The following is a 17830-nucleotide window of genomic DNA, read 5'->3' as shown; positions in this document are numbered from 1 at the left end:
GAAATAGACTGTTTTAAGTGAAAAAATCAATTACCAAAAAAAAAAAAAAATGGAAAAATCAATATCACAATGTGAAACCTTACTTGAAAATGAGGTTGATAAGTATAAAAAAATCAACCGGACCGAACCATGGTCGGTTCAATTGTCCCGGTTGGGATTGGTTCATGTCCCGGTCGGGAACGGTTCAATTGTCTCGGTTGGGACCGGTTCAAGAATCAAGTTAAGAGGTATCATAGGCATGAAGGAATCTGAACAGTTATAGAAGGATCGAGACCTGATTCCTTTAAATTCGAGACATGATTCCATTAAATGTATCTAAAGTTTTTTCCTCTATTAAACGATGATCTATTGCTAATAGGAGCACCCTGAGTCCATATCTCAATGGAAGGTAAACAGTAAACTTCCTCTTAAATACAAAAATATAATCGCCGTTGCCGGGGATCGAACCCGGGTCACCCGCGTGACAGGCGGGAATACTTACCACTATACTACAACGACTTATTGCTCTAAGTTAGAGATCATAATTATATGTTTTCGTTCTTTGTTTCTTATTTCCGTCTCCAAAACATAAGTGCCCCCTGGCGGTTTTACTTATAATTCATTTGTTAGAGGCCATTGTACCCATGGAAACCTACAACAAAGCTTGCAGATTTTGAATAAAAAACAACTATAGTAGGAAACTTGGTAATTTAAAACTAACACACAAAAAAAAAAAAAAAATAATAAACGTTTTATGACTTTTAAGAATTTAAACTAACTAAACCTGATTCTTGATATCCTATTTGAATTAAAAATCTAATTACATAGTTATTCAATAAATAAATAGACCCTAAAATTATCTCTAAAATCCAACAAAAACATTTCCTATTTTTATCTCCTTGCAAACTAGAAGTGGGGTGCACCAAAAATGAAAATTATAGGATTATGAGGTAGTTCTACAGAATTGCTGTATATTTAGACACAAGTTTTTCAACAATGAAGGGAAAGAATCAGTGCAGAATACATGAGATAAGAATAACATGTGACATAGAAGTACTACATCAAAGAAAAAATTACTGGGGTAACGCTGCGTAGGAAAGTTGTCCTTTAATTTGTTTGTGCAGAAGCTGTCATCACCAATTGTCCCTTACCAAAGAGAAAACAGTTGGTTGGCTGGTTGCTAGGCAAGGAACGACTATAATGCTCCCTTGGCAAATGGCTTTTGAACGGGATTTTTCATGTAAATATAAATGTATAATACCTTTAGGGCTTGTTTGGTTACATGAATCTAGAGATTTCAAATCTTTGGATTCATGAATGCAAGATTTATACTCGTTTGGATTGTGAAAACTCTAGATTCATGAAATCTAGAGATTCATATTTTTTCACTAAAAACGTGAATTTGTAGATTTATGGGTATGAGGTGGAATCTTTCTACTATAAAAATGCTAAACATTTGCACGTTCACAAAAATCACAAATAAATCCATAGATTTCATTCTACATATTCCGTTAACCAAACAGTTAATTTTATAAATTGTGACTTCATAGATTTGAAATCTCCAGATATTTGAAATCTCTAGACTCATGTAACCAAACAAGCCCTTAACCATAAGTTGGGTATGACTCAAATGCCTCAACAACTTTTTGGTTTTTTGTTTGGTGGTGGATGATGTTTGTAATCTGTATCAGCTAGCATGGTTACATAGCAGGCTCATCAGGTCTGAAATGGCTCAATGGCACTTTATCATTAGTCCAAGTCCTCACAAGAGAGCCACTGTGAACATAATTCAGAAAATAATTTCATTTCACAGAAAACTTTTAACACTCAATATTTAATTTACTTTGTTGCATGTTCAGTCCAAGTTTTCTGTTATTTCTGCTATTTATACATTGGGTGTGTAAAATGACAATTACTATCGTATGCATGCCGGATGCATTCCTATTAATGATGTACTGTGGATGAAGAAGTTGATTGAGATGTTGTGGTTCCACCATCTTGATAACTAAATGAGAATCAACAAGCCCTTCGTTAACTATGTCAAAAGCAAATTTTGCAGGCTCAAAGGAAACAATAGACTCAATTCAAGAGCAATATGAATAGAAAAAATGTGTAAAACTCAGCATCATGCCCAATCGGATCGGGTGGCAGTAATATTATATTTGGACGGACTGGATTAATATCTTTTTAGTTTTCAATTAGATTTAGATGGATTTGAATGATATTTGGATAGCTATTTTTCTTTAATTTTTTAAACAAATTCTTCTAAATGGGTGTGGATGCAATTTGAATTCTAGTTTTCGACTACCTGTTGATATCTTTAGTTTATTTGTGATAATTAAGTTTGAAATTTAAGAATTTAGTAGCTTTTCTCCACTCAACTGCCTATCCTCTCATACCTCCTCCTTCTCCTTCACATTTGTGAGCATGGGGGCATGGAGGGGACAACCTGTCTAAAGAGGATTTTTTTTTTTGGGATGAATAAATGGAGATGATTTGGATTCATAGGAGAAGCAAACAAATAAAAATAAAAAGTATAATTACTATTGCCCCCTATACTTTGGTTGTTAAAATGGAATATGTAATGTCTATTTTTCCCTTCATTAAAATTAAGAAGTAAAAAAATGACATTACTCTCATTTATAGAAACTATATGGAATGCCAATTATATTCTTAAAATCTTATATTTTAGAATCAATTTTGAATTTGAAAGAGTACCGGTCATCTCCATCTAAAATTTAATGAAAACTCATATAAAAAAAGTTTGTGAATAAATTACTTATTGAGATCTTGCTTCTTCGTCCCTAACTCCATCAAAATGTGTATCATGATAAAGACGATCTGTTTTACAATATAAATTTAAGTTCTAACTGCATGAGTAGTACTTTGGGAGAAGAAAAAAAAATGAATATCTCTATGTGTGTTTTAATTCTTGGAATTTATACGAAAGAATAAAACAATAAGGGATAATTACTGTTGCCCCCTGTACTTTGATTTTATTACTAATAAAACCTTGTTCTTTACGAAATTACTGTTGCCTCCTTCTTTATATCTGTGTTAAGTAGCCGTTAAATTTGAATATGTAATGTCTAATTTGCCATTCATTAAAATTATAAAATCAAAAGATAATACTACCCCATTTATAAAACCAGATTAAATGTCAATTTTACCATAAACTTCATTTATTTTGAATTAATGAAATGGGCAAATCCAAATTCGATTTGGTTCACACCTTCAATAAACTTCATTTATTTTGAAAATATTTTAGGTGATATTCAGTTTCCAATTTTAGTTAAATTCGATTTTACTTCCTCTTCCGTTTCTATTTGAGTTTTATTCAATCATTCTTTATTTACTTGGTGGTTTTTGTTTCTAGAATAGAATGGATTATAGTTATTTTTTTCTCCACATAACTTGACAAAAGGGTAAATAAGTAAAAAGATAAGTATAAGGGTATTTTGGGGTTTTTGAGAAAATATAAAAATGCCACATCATTAGTAAACTAACGGAACTTAACAGTAGGGGGGCAATAGTAATTGTAGACAAAGTTAAAGGCTAGATTAGTAATTTTACAAAGTACAGGGGATACAGGAGTAATAAAATCAAAGTACAGGGGGCCAATAGTAATTATCCCAAACAATAATGATCTCTGTTGCAGCGTGATACTTGTTAATAAGGATTTTACTATTGTACTGAAAAATATAAATCATATATATTTTTAGGTAAAGTTCATCTTTAATGGAAATACTGTTATGAATTTTTTTTTTGTTTTCTTCTAAGAATTTGATTCCGGGATTGGTGGGACCACACACTTATGGTTATTGAAACTCTCATGCTCTAATTGAATTTTTCACAATTACAATCATGGAAGTTTTACAAATAAATTAGCATATAAGATGTTAATTGATAGAAAATTTGGTAAAATGCACAATGGTTAGCATATATTAGGTGATCTTTAATTTCCCTTTGAATTAAATTTTATATTTCTTCATATTTAGTTTCTATTTGGAGTTTTATTTAATCACATTTTTCTTTTATTCGATAGTTTCTTTTTAGAGAAGAAAAATCACATCTTTCATTTATTCAGTGAGTTTTTTTTAAAGAAGAAAATAGATTTAAGGTTAATTTTTTCTTATAGTTAATTATGAGTAGTATTATAACTTGACAAAAGGGTAAATAAGTAAAGAGAAAACTGCAGGTTATTTTTTAAATTTTGAAAAAACTATAAAGATTTGCTAATTATTTCTCATTAGGTGATTTCTTACAACTCATTCAATTTTTAGATCCCCTGTCATTTATTAGATAATTGAAAACAATTGAAGACAACAGACTAATAAAACATGGCGCTCCTTGTTAAAGGGTTGATGGGTGGCTGATGCCTAGTGGTTGCAGAGGAAGTGGATCTCATATTAATAGTCAAAAATATAAAAATAAAAGAATAATTGCATATAGACATTTGAGTTTGCAATTAATTATATTTATTATTCTTGAAAAAAAATCAATTACAAAAGCCTCCTTATTGTTTCAATAGAGCTGTCATTTATAGTTTTTAATTAGTTTTTAATTCTAAACAGTGGGGAGCATCTGTAATTTTTTTTAAGCATAGTAAATGTAATTGATTACAAATACAGAGGGTGTATATGTAATTTGTCCTAAACTAAATGCTTTTAGTTCAATAGAGAGTAGCATCATGACAATCACCACATATTTCATTTGGACAATACACATACAAATTCATGTCTTGGAGCCAACAAAGTAAATCACACCAAAGAAAAACTTTTTTTTTCGAACAATGACAATGAATATGTTACAACCTGAATTTTCAAACTCAGAGAGAGGAATTTTTTCGAATAATGACAATGAATATGTTACAACCTGAATTTTCAAACTCAAAGAGAGGAACTTTATGGGGGTAAGAACAGCAAGTAAAAGAAGGGGATTTGGGAAGAAGATGAAGTGAGAGAAAACATGAAAATTGGGAGATTACTTTCTTCGTTGCCCGAATACATTGTATATGCTAAAATCACTGACCACACTAACATCCAACATCCTACTTCTCAAAATGTCATTTCAAGAACAATTAACCCCCCAAGACACTACTCTAGACCTACCATAGTCCTACTTCGGAAAATGAAAACTTCGCCATGGATTTAATATTTGGTGTTTTAAATCCGAATTACTTCTCCTATTTTTTCTATTTTTCTGGTTGCTGACATGATTTTCTCCAATATCTTATATTACTTAAAAATTTTATCACTGTAATTCTTCATCATAATTTACTTAAGAAATAAGAAAGACATATTTTACCTAAGGTGAAAGGAGATGTTTATTTTAGATAAAGAAATTATAGGTTATTATAACCATGCGTCACGTTAAAATTCATGGTGGTTTTGTATATCCAACGATCATAGCAAATGCATTTTCTTCCATAAATTAAACAACATTTGAAACACATGGTGATTTTTCCTATTTTCTCTTACTAAAAGTAGCATAAACTATTTAATGATAACCAAACTCTTCGGGATCACCTCTATATTTATAACTGTAAAGTCTTTTTCCATTTTCTTGGGGGTGGAAGCAATTTCCATCTCCTCGGTGTAGCATTAGCCGTTTATAAGTCAATCACGTCACACAACTGGTGGTTTAAACAAAAAACCGGTCCCGACCATGGGGTCAGGCTAACCGGGATCTATGCCCCAAACGTGGTTGAGCCATATTCGATCGGGGTCGAAGATTGAACCAGGGTAGACCCGGTGCAAATTTTATTCATTACACCCTTACCCACAAACACACCACTAAAAAATACCACTCAAACAATTCTGTATTGTCTAGATCTCTAATTTCTCATAGCCTTCAATAAAATTTCATTTATATCAGAAAAAAAAAATTCCAAAACAACTTTGTTGATGGGGAAAGTAAGATTCGAAAAAAACAAAAACAAAAAAAAAAAAAAGAAAAAAAACACACAAAAAAACACTTTTTTCTCCAATACAATCACTGTTCCGCTCAGTGCAAAAACCTAATTCTAATCTTGTGTTTCTAATTACTTTTAGAACAAAGCTGGATCAATACTGGTGAAATGACTAAAATGGTCATTTTATATCTTCCGGTCTGAACTAGCGGTTGCATGATCCGACTAGGTTCGTTACCTAGCAAGGTTCGACCTAGGCGGTTCATGATAGGTCCAACCACAGGATGAGAAAATCCTATGAAAGTAGACTTCTATCATCAAACAACTGGAGAAGAGAGTTAACTAGGAAAATGGACTCTTTATGGAGTTACATTCCGAGTACAACTCATATTAGAGTCATATTTCAAATATAAATCTATCAACATACACTATATAAGGACCTCAGGTAAACACTATGAGGTGGGTATTCATATTCTGTGAGATCAATTACTTGAATTCTCTATTGAGTAGTTGAGATCATATCATTGGTACTGACTTGCTCATCGGAGACGTACCTCGACCCCCCAAGGTTGAGCTCGTATCTTGCATGTTCGTGACAGGGAAGGACGAGCGAGATTCCGTATCAACAACTGGAAAGCCCATGGAGCTTCATTCCAAATTTTCGCTTCTTCTTCAGGAGATAAATCGTTTTCTACATTGAAGGTCTCTCGTATCTGTTCAACTGTTTTCCCCCTTATCATGCTAGCTATGTTCTCCGTGCCCATCTCCAATAATCCTGGAATGTTGACAAAATTTGCAGCAAGTATGAGATCGCAAATCGTTTGTTGATCAACTTTCAAGTAATTTTCTTCCCACTTCCTTTCTTCATCTATTTCTGCTTTTCGTTTCTTTTCATCTCCATCTGCTTCCCTGCCAGAATAATTTCTTTCCCTTTGTTCTTCGTAGATCCATTACTAAATCTCTTGCAGTACTCAATAACTTTGACTAATGTCTTTGAACTGATGTCGGTATCGTCCCACAAACCCCATCCTTGACCATGTTCTTGATGAATTCTGATACAAACATGACGGATTGATCAACTTCAAAGATTTCACCATCTGAACTTTTCAAAACTAACTTCTCAGAAGACATTGTAGCAGAAAAAATCTGAAAAATTCTTCAACAGCACCTGTTTCAGTCTCTGTGAGAAAATAGAAATGAACCAGTCTGATTTCAGCAAAGACGAAATAGAAAGATGTTGTGACCACCTAGAACGTATGGAGGCGATTATTTATAGAGTAAGGGAATGAAGCGTAGACAAAATACGAAAGACGAATCCAAATCCTACAGGAAATCAGTTACCGTCAAATTGTAATACTCTAAGATACCAAGAATTATAGTGTTCGTCAATGCATAGTTGGTCAGGTGATAAGAGTCTAAGACCCACACTTCTTAGTGAAGAGGTCATGTGTTCGATCATTTGCGGATGACATATGTCATATTCCCATTCTGATACATAAATTCGTTTGTTCTCAAAAATTTTCCTCAATTACATTCTAAGAATTAACTAACCATGCACAATATTATGTTTTCCTAATACAATTAGAGATACTGTAATCCCACAAAACTATACTTATTATAGGAGTTCAAAATTATCAAAAATTACACAAGAATCAATGTTCTGTTTGTTAAAAGTGAAAAGACCTTGAGAACTTTGTCAGTGTCCTTTCATAAATTTGACATCTGTATTGCGCGGAGAAGAATTTGAAATCTGATTACATGGACATCATAAATTTAACATCTATATTGCGCAGAGAAGAATTTGAAATCGACATTACATGGACAAGAAGATTCTTGAATTCAATCACATTGTCAGAAGTTGGAGTCCTAATCTTGAATGACTTTGTTTTCTTTCACAGTTGGCCTTAGTCATTGATTAATGGAGTGTTGGTTAGTTCTTCTTTTTCAAAAGATATTGGAGACTACTTGCTGTTTCTCTCAATCCCAAAGCAGTTGTTCTTCAATCTTATGCAGAAATATGCTACTAAGGGACCAGTTGTAAGAAATTGTCTAGTTTACAAGAAGATTGAATAATGACCATCCACTTAAATGGATTGCATCATAGCAATCACCATAAAACAACATTTGAGTAATCATATTTACAAATTCATTTTATTATAATTCAAACTGGAATCAAAGAAAAGAAAGATTCTCAAAGAAACTGTTATGGATATTTTATAATAGACCTACCTAGGTCGACCAAAGAAGAACCAGACTAATCAAACCTTGGTTGGACCACGAATAAAACAAAGCACTAAGCAAGGTGTACACTTTGAATCACATCCAATCTCCTTAAAGATAGGGATAAGGATTACTCTTAGAATCCAGATCAAACTCCACAACTACAATCCAAGTAATATTCTCTTGGTAGATAAGATTACTCTCTCTAGGAAGTTAGCAACAATTATAGAGTTTATTCGAAATCTATTACTGCATAGTTAAGGTAACTTCTCTTAAGATCTATAAATATCCACATATTCATCATTATGAGGTAGGCACTCTTGAGTTATTCAATTAACTGAGATATTGAGGTTAATCATTCTTTTCATTTTGAACTAACTTATTCGTCGGAGAAGATATCCGGTGGAGCATGTTTTTGCAAGTGCAGGTTCGAGCGATCGTACGGGAAGGACAGAATTCTGCAACAACAGAAACATATAATATTATTGAACCTAAACAACTACAGCTTTATAGGAGATGAATACTTGTTGTCAAATTAATTCTAGTTATGATTTTTCCCAATGTCTTATTACTTGAAATTCAGATCATAGCTCTTTCTCATATCTTAGTTGAGAGAAGAAAAAGAAAAATGATTTATATATATTGAACTGGGTTGTTTTGGATTGTTATGTCCACATATCATGTCAAAATAGTGGTCATGTATATTTAGTGTTCATAATGAATGCATTTTTTAGTGTATTTCAATTTTTACCTATTGAACTTTCAAAATAAGGTATTTAAACGTTGATGTTCAAAGTAATAGGTATTTAAATTTTATTCACACAAACTCTATGATGACTTGTTGGCTGGCCTGCCTGAGGAATAATTTCTTAAACATGGAGAAGGACTCATGCGAACACAAACTTATTTTGTTAAGAATATATATTTTTAATTAATTTAAAATAAATTTAATGAAAATCAAATTTGTAATGTCCCCATCATCCATGAAAATCAAATTTGTAATGTCCCCATCATCCAAGAAAATCAAAGATGATATTTTTTTTGGGTGATTCATAATGTTGGTGGGATAATAGATGTTGCATGCATCTCATGTTTATTGCAAAATGCTACAATTATTATTGTGTATTTTCATGGGCTTCCATTAAAAAGTTTTAGTTGATTGGCTCTAAATATGATATGAATGCAAATGTTCAATAAACATGACATGGTTTTAAACTCGGGTTTCACTAACTTTATGTCGAATATTATTTTGTTGTATCTAATTTATATGAAAATTTTCATCAAATGGTCCAGATGACCTTAAGATATGGGCGGTATTGATTATATCTCAGTTTAGGGTTTTTTTTAATATAAATATGTGACTCTCCACCTGATTTTTTAGATTGTTGAAATTGGTAGATTGTTAGTTGTAGATTTTCTTTCCCTTAAGGGTTAACCATATAAATCTTTTGTGTTTTGTGTTTTAAATTTTCTCTTCTTTCTTTTGTTGTGCGATTGCTCCTAGGATTCGATCCTAACAAAATGTTCTCGTGAAAAGAATAAGAGGGGTGGAAAGAAAGGATCCCAAAAGGTTACGTGCTAATTTCTTAATTTTGTTTCTGTAGCACATTGTAGTCTTCTCTTAAATTGACCTCACCACCTCAACAGGTCAACCCCAAAAGCCAACCCACTAACTTTCCACCCCCAAAACCCTCAAACCCCTCTAACCGGAAATTGCTTGGGTGCTGCGAAATTAATGTGCAACACCTACAGCGAACAGTCGAGATATCTCAACCTCAACCTCGACCGTTCATTTTCGAAAAGTATATTTTTCACACTTTTGAGAAACAGATAGATCTGAACCATACGCAGCACAAAATGCACATGCTCAGCAATATATAAAGTCGAACTGCCTCTAACCCAACCCTCTAGCTGTTTCTCTTTTTTGGTAGTAACAGACTAACAGTATAGCTGTTTCAAGATTAATCATGGTTGAAGTGAGAATATGCTTATCTAAAGTTGCATCTTGTTCCTACGAATACCTGAAAGTTGCTGCGTTCAGAGACGATCACATAGCTTATTGGTATATGGATTCCTGAAGTAGTCCTTCTCGGGAATCAAAAGCATGTCTGTGTTGATTGGGTTGAGATTTGCTTACTGGCTGAGTCAATCCATGTGAACATATTTAGGATGAATTTGGAGAAGGGCCTGATTTTATTTAAATCGTAGCTTAGAAATAGACTGTTTTCAGTGGAAAAATCAATATCACAATGTGAAACCATGCACAATCGATCTCAACTCCTGAGCTCATACGTTATAAGTTCGACTCTTGCTAAGCATATGTAAAATAAATAAATAAAACTGAGTGAAGAGGGGGTTGAACATCATTCAAAGCTGAAAACATATTATCGAAATTATTCAGTTGAATAGAGTTCAGGGATTTTTTTCTTTTTTTTATTTTGAAAAATTAAATGAGGATTTGTTTTTTAATAGAAAAAACACATAAACGCCGTTGCCGGGGATCGAACCCGGGTCACCCGCGTGACAGGCGGGAATACTTACCACTATACTACAACGACTTGTTGTTTAAAAGTCAAAATTCTAGTATTTTTTTCTTTGTTTCTTAATTCCATCAATGAAACCACCAAAAGTAAGTACCCCCGACAGTTTTACTTGTAATTCATTTGTTAGAGGCCATTTTATCATGGAAACCTGCAACAGAGCTTGCAGAAAAATTATGCATAAGTGACTGGTCCAAATGTGTTTACTTACTCATGTAAAAGGAGAGAGGGTGATGAGACAATGAAGCTGTTGGATGAGACAATTGCAGAGACTGCAAAGCCTAATTTGGTTAGCTACAATGTTTTGTTAACTGGATTGTGCAAAGGAAGGTAAAACTGAAGAAGCGATGATTAAGTTCATCAGGAATCTAATTAATTAATTACCACCAAATTTTGTTGAGTTATAACAATTCTATTGAGGAATTTGTGCTTTAGAGGATGTGGGAGAAGGGAAATAAGCTTCTGGCTGAGGGGACTGCATTCCATCTACAGTTACATACAACATATTTATTGGTTTGCTTGCTGAGCGGAGTCTGAAATGATCATATGCTCTTGAGGTCTTGAAGGTGATGATGAGGTGTGGATTTAAAGCTAAGCCAAATTCTTTCTGCCGCAACCTAATACTTGGTTAGTTATTATCTAACCAAGTCATATCTCATTGGTACTGATTTGCTCATCAGAGACGTACCTCGACCCCCAAGGTCCAACACTTGTTTTGCAGGAACGTAGCAAGGAAGGACGATCAAGATTCCGTATCAACAATTACAAATATAGAAGGTGTATATATAATTTGCCTAAACTAAATGTTTTTAGGTCAATATAGAGTAGCATCATGACAATCACCACATATTTCATTTGGACAACACACATACAAATTCATATGTTTTGGAGCCAACAAAGGAAATCACACCAAAGAAAAACTTATTTTTTTCTTCAAATAATGACAATGAATATGTTACAACTTGAATTTTCAAACTCAGAGAGAGGAATTTCAGGGGTAAGAACAACAAGTAAAAGAAGGGGATTTGGAAAGAAGATGGATTTTAGTGAGAGAAAAACTCGAAATTGAGAGAATATTTTCTTTGTTGCCTGAATACATTTTATATGGTAAGATCACTAACCACACTAACATCCAACAATCTTACTTCTCAAAATGACATTTCAAGGACAATTAACTCCCCCAAGACACTATTATAGACCTATTATAGTCCTACTTCTCAAAATGAATACTTCTAGCCACGGCTACAATATTTGGTGTTTCTGATCTGAATTACTTCTCCTATTAGTTCTATTTTTCTGATTGCTGACATGATTTACTCCAATATCTTATATTCCTTAAAAATTTTATCATTGTAATTCTTTATCATAATTTAGTCGAGAAATAAGAAAGACATATATTTTATAAAAGGTGAAAGGAAATGTTTATTTTAGATAAAGAAATTATAGGTTGTTATAACCATACTTCATGTTAAAATTCATGGTGGTCTTGTGTATCCAACGTTCATAGCAAATGCATTTTCTTCCATAAATTAAACCACGTTTGAGACACAGTGATTTTTTCTCTTTTCTCTTACTAAAAAGTATCATAAAATCATTTCAATTTTTCGTAATTGCTTCAATGTTACACAATTAATGTGTAACATAAATGCAGCTAATTGTGAGGATTGAAACTTGTGGTCGAGATCCACTCGTTTCACATTATTTTTTTTGGGTTCGGTTTTGATCCTCACCATTAGTTGTACCGTACTGTACGTTAAAATTGAATAGCACTGAAGCACGATCTTAAATATTTTAGTGATAAAATTATTCATCATTTAAAAAATAGAAAAAGTTTCATTCTATTAAATTCAAAGTATTTTGTTCATGATGTCAATCATTTTCAGAAGTTACTCTGAACCAGAAAACTTATTTCACTGCAGACCATTTGGCCCTATTTAAAATATTTGTGTACCTTAACCCTTATCTAAGCTGAAAAAGAATCATGGATTGTTTCAATTATACACCAACATAATGTTAGATATACATTTAAAGAACAATAGAAAGAATCGTTTTAACAAAAATCAATCATCTTTTTTCTGTTCTCTAAGAATAAAAGAATGCCTCTTTAAATTTTGTCTTTTTATTCAATAGTGAGTTGGTTTTTTTTTTTTTTTTTTACGAAGAGTTTATATATATGGAGGGGGAATATATTACTAATATAGGTGCCGCCGGATGGGTGCGAACCCAGGACCTCCCCGTAGGAGGTTGGGCTTTTAACCGCTCTACTAATCTTTTGGCAAAACGTAAATTCATTGAGCACTAGAGTTGTTGGAAACATTAACATCTGTTAGAAAGAATACGAGGAAATCATGAATAAAAATAGAAAGTAGGCGAAAGAATACAAAGATTTAATGTGGTTCATACAATAATGCGATGTGTCACGTTCACAGGCGAAGAAGAAGACCTTTCCACTGTGTAGAAGAAGAAAAGAATGGAGATCTTTCAACCAATCACCAGAATGACATTACAAAAACTCTCATCAAAACTCTATGGCGAAAATCTCAAATCTCACAATGACCTCATAGGCGAACATTGGGTGTATATTTATAGAGTTTAATCAGGTGAACGAGTTGATCCTTTAGGTCAAGCCGTCTACTCCCATCAAAAATATCCAGATCAGTCATCGGGTAGTCCACCAAAATATGTCAATATGAGCCCATCTTCAAAGTCGAGTACAAAAATTTGGATCACTACATAACATCCAAATTACACAAATTCAAGACCCAAGGATTTGTTTTTTGCCCTACTTTTCGCAATTCTATTGAAAGTTGGAGTCCCTTGAAACAAATTTAAAGCAAATAGACTCAGAGGAATTTTCAGCTAATCAATGTTTAATGCGCAGGAGTTTAGATTTGTCTGCTAAATCAATTAGTGAAATCTAACTCCACCACTAAACAATTAGCTCAAATACTAATGGCAAAGCAGTAAACCCTCTCTTATTGCAAGGCCGTGAGTAGATTTCCAACTGAGTTTCTAATCAAGTCCACTCTTCTTTAAGTCTTGATAGAAGTATAAATAACATAACTTCCAAATCAGTAAATTTATCATTACAATTTGAAAATTTTAACTAATTCCAAATGATTAATAATTAAAAAGAAGTTATTTTCTTAAAAGAAAAATTAGTATAAGGGGCTAGTATTTTGCCACTGAGGAACCACTCGAGCTTGTATCAAGTAAAATGTTATAAAATAAACTTTTTTTTGGGTAGAAATGTTAAAAAAAATCATTGCCCTACTTCCCTTACAACTCAAAAGAAAGTCATATAATGAGGATTTTTGCCTTAATATCTTAGTAATCTCTATCAATGCTCTTACATAAATTTAGCCTCTGCCTCACATTTAAAAATATACATAGACAAGACAAAATGCCTAATGCCTTTTCCATGTTCAGAACTTGTAGCACCAAATTTTAAAATGGTTTTTATTACGTGATCTTGTTCCCTATGCTATGTTCCCTATGCTTACCTATTGAAATATGGAATATAAAATAAAGGATTCTGCGCAGACTAGCATCATAGTAACCAGTTTACCCAAAAAAAAAAAAAAAGCATCATAGTAACCACATATTTCATTTGGGACTTGGGATACACATTCAAATTCACTAAAGAAAAGATTCATTGTAGAAAGATTGACGATCATGAATACTTCTTGTCATATAAATTATAAAAAAAAAAATTACATTAGAATTCTTTTATTAGGCCTTAAAATTAAATTGGGTCTCCTTGGTCACTAAAGTTATGTTTGGGGGTCCAGTTTAAAGTGAGGGTGATTGGTCCCCTTAAGGGATTTTGTTTTGAGGTTTGGATTGGGGAAGGAAACTTGATTTTTTGGGGAGATGAGAATCTTGAAGGTTTTCTATGATAGTTTGGGGATCTAGAAGTTGGTTTCCCGTGGAATTTGGAGTTAACGGGTGGTGATTTACCGGCCAGGCGGTGGCTAGATAGCTCTATTTCCATGACTCTTATCAGTGTACAAGAGGACTCTATTTGCCACCGTCCTCCAATGCTATGATTCATCTGTGATGAGATGTGTTTTTTCTATTTTCAAGTTGCATTGTTATTTTGTGAGTATTATGAATAAATTTTTAACTTTTAGCTTGGACTAATCTGATTTAGTTTGATATCTCAGTTGTTCTCTTCCTGAAGTAGAACTGTGAAACTGTCATTTATGTCTATTTTTTGGAGCTAAAATTACCACTTCTAACCACGAATCTAAAAGGCAGGATTGGATCAGCTAGTGAGACTGCTATAGTCCTTCAGTCATACAAATGCATATTTCGATTATCCATTTACATACCTACTTTGAATTGTTACCAAGATAGAGATTTCTTTTCTTAGGAGAAGAAACTCAAGGTAAGTCATCTTTGGCTATTCATAATGCTGTGAGTGAAAAGTTCATCTGTGCTTTGGAATTTCTTTTTGGGAGGGGGGGAGGGTGTTCAAGCATGACTGCTTTGGTTATGCACTATATAGGGAGGGTGTTCAAGCATGACTGCTTTGGTTATGCACTATATAGACTTGTATTAACCCCCCAAGTCCGGATTGTCTCACTCGATGGCTGTTGACCACGAATTACAGGAAGACCCACAGGGTTAGGGTAATGAGGTTTATTTATTTTTTACTTATGGGCCCCAGATAATTAGTGGTTCTAATGCATCAGGAGAGATGATCCGCACTCCCCCCCCCCCCCCCCCAAAAAAAAAAAAAAAAAAAACCCTTCAAAAAGCAAAGAAGTATGGATTCTACCACCAAAGAGATGGTTTGATAATCCATCCTCACTTGGCCTTGTGGTGACTTATACCACTTATTATGTACTACACTTCACTCCAGATATTCTAACCTTTTCATTATTATTTATTATTATCATTATTTTAGATTTTTTTGTGGTAAGAAAGCCAATTTATTCATTTAAAGTATGAAAAGCCAAGAGATTCTGATTATATAACTCGGTGATCCAAGGAGTGGAAATGGGCTAAGATGTCTCACATGGGGAAGACACTGCTCGCCTATTTAGGCAATCTACTAGTGTGTTTTGTTTATCTGATTATAGAGATGAATCATTCATTTTGATTCATGTTGTAGCATCTGATAGGGTGGAGAGGGGTTTTGATATCTTCCCATCACTAGAATCTGACCCCTTATGTCTAATTTTGGACCAGATTATATGGCATCATGTAATCCTATCTCCAGATTGGACTACATGCATTTGGATTTGATTCTGTTAGATGATTCTTGCTAAATTGTCAATTTCAAGTGTAGATGATTTAAATTTATAATTTAAAAAATCAATGTCATCTTCAGCAGTTGAAGTAGGAATGCCCCAATAATTTACCAATTATCATGAATCTTGCTATGTATATGAAGGGCAATAATATAATTCTTTTATGATTATGAAAGAATCATCTTCCTAATAAAACAAGACAAAAAGGAATTATAGTGTTCGTCAATGCAGGGTTGGTCGGGTGATAAGACCCACACTTCTTAGAGAAGAGATTGTGGGTTTGATCCTTTGCGGACGGTATATGTAATACTCTCATCCTGATATATAAAAGTGTTTGTTCCTAAAAAGAATTATGGTATTCACTTTCACATTCCTTGGCACCCAAATGGTTTTCATGGTTGAAGAATGATAATTCTCAAAAATTACATTCTAAGGATTAACTAACCATGCACAATACTATGTTTTCCTATTACAATTAGTGATACTATAAATCTCAAAAAATTATATTTATCATTGGAGTTTGAAATTATAAAAAATGACACAAGAATCAATGTCCTGCCGGTTAAAATTCAAAAGACCTTGATTGTCACTGCATGTCCTTTCATAAATTTAACATCTGTATTGTGAGGAAAAGAATTTGAAATGTATATTACATGGACAACACGGAAGAATTCCAAGCAAGATTCTTGAATTCAGTCACATTTTCAGAAGTTGGGGTCCTAATATTGAATGACTTTGTTTTCTCTCACAGTTGGCTTAGTCATTGGTTCACAGGATGGGGTTAGTCTTTCTTTTGCAAGATATAATGGAGATTAACTTTGCTGCTTCTCTCAATACCAGAGCATTTGTTCCTCAATTTATGCAGAGATATGCTATTGAGGGAAAAGTTGTAAGAAATTTTCTAGTTTCCAAGAAGATTGAATCATAACAATCACCATAAATGGATTGCATCATAGCAATCACCATTAAACAACATTTGAGTAGTCATATTTACAAATTCACTTTATTATAATTCAAACTGGAATCAAAGAAAAAAAGAAAGATTATCATAGAAGTATATAATACAATGAGAGATTGAGAGCTAAAAAACCACAGCTTTATAGGAGATGGATACTAGTTGTCAGATTGATTCTACCTATGATTTTCCCCAATGTCTTATTACTTCAATTTTACATCATAGTTCTTTTTCATATCTTAGTTGAAACAAGAAAGAAGAACAAGGATTTATGTATATTGAACTGGATTGTTTTGGATTGTTATGTCCATATATCATGTCAAAAGAGTGGTCATGTATATCCAGTGTTCATAACGAATGCGTTTTTTTAGTGTAATTCAATTTTCACCCATTGAACTTTTGAAAAAATGAATTTAAATGTTGATTTTCAAAGTAACTGGTATTTAAATTTTATTCATGCAAACTCTATGATGAGTCATGACTTGTTGGCTGGCTTGCTTGAGGAATAATTTCACAAAAATGGAGGACTTTAATGCGAGCACAAACTTATTTTGTTAGTAATAGTTTTTTTTTTTCTTTCCTGATTAATTTAAAATAGATTTAAAGAAACCAAATTTGCAATGTGTCCATCATCCAAGAAAATCAAATGTGAGCTTTTTTTTTTTTGGTGGTTCATAATATTGGAGGGACAATGGATGTTCATGTATTTGCATGCATCTCATGTTTATTGTAGAATGCTACAACCATTATTGTGCATTTTTTTTCTTCGATTAAAAAGTTTAGTTGATTGGCTCTAAATATGGTATGAATGCAAATGTGGAATACATGAGATGGTTGTAAACTCAACCTTCGCTCATTTTATGTAGAAAATTATTTTGGTGTACCTGATTTATATGAAAATTCTTCATGATGGCTCAGATTACCTTGAGATGTGGATGGTACTGATTATATCTCATAATCACAGTTT

General features: G+C 33.0%; 2 non-coding genes and 1 pseudogene across 2 annotated transcripts; all 3 read right to left on the bottom strand.

The window, feature by feature from the left end:
• Window positions 1–426: 426 nt before the first annotated feature.
• TRNAD-GUC (transfer RNA aspartic acid (anticodon GUC)) lies at window positions 427–498 on the bottom strand. Its single transcript has one exon. It is a non-coding gene; the product is annotated as a tRNA-Asp (tRNA).
• Window positions 499–1679: 1181 nt separating this feature from the next.
• LOC149002854 (SKP1-like protein 1A pseudogene) lies at window positions 1680–7021 on the bottom strand (annotated as a pseudogene).
• Window positions 7022–10596: 3575 nt separating this feature from the next.
• On the bottom strand, window positions 10597–10668 carry TRNAD-GUC (transfer RNA aspartic acid (anticodon GUC)). The gene has a single exon. It is a non-coding gene; the product is annotated as a tRNA-Asp (tRNA).
• Between the last annotated feature and the right edge of the window lie 7162 nt (window positions 10669–17830).

The sequence above is a fragment of the Hakea prostrata genome, chromosome 10 (genome assembly GCF_041222555.1).
Source record: "Hakea prostrata isolate BN-2017 chromosome 10, UWA_Hpros_2, whole genome shotgun sequence".
Taxonomy (NCBI): Eukaryota; Viridiplantae; Streptophyta; class Magnoliopsida; order Proteales; family Proteaceae; genus Hakea; species Hakea prostrata.
Note: the sequence above shows the minus strand (reverse complement) of the source record. Positions and strands in the feature narration are given on the sequence as shown.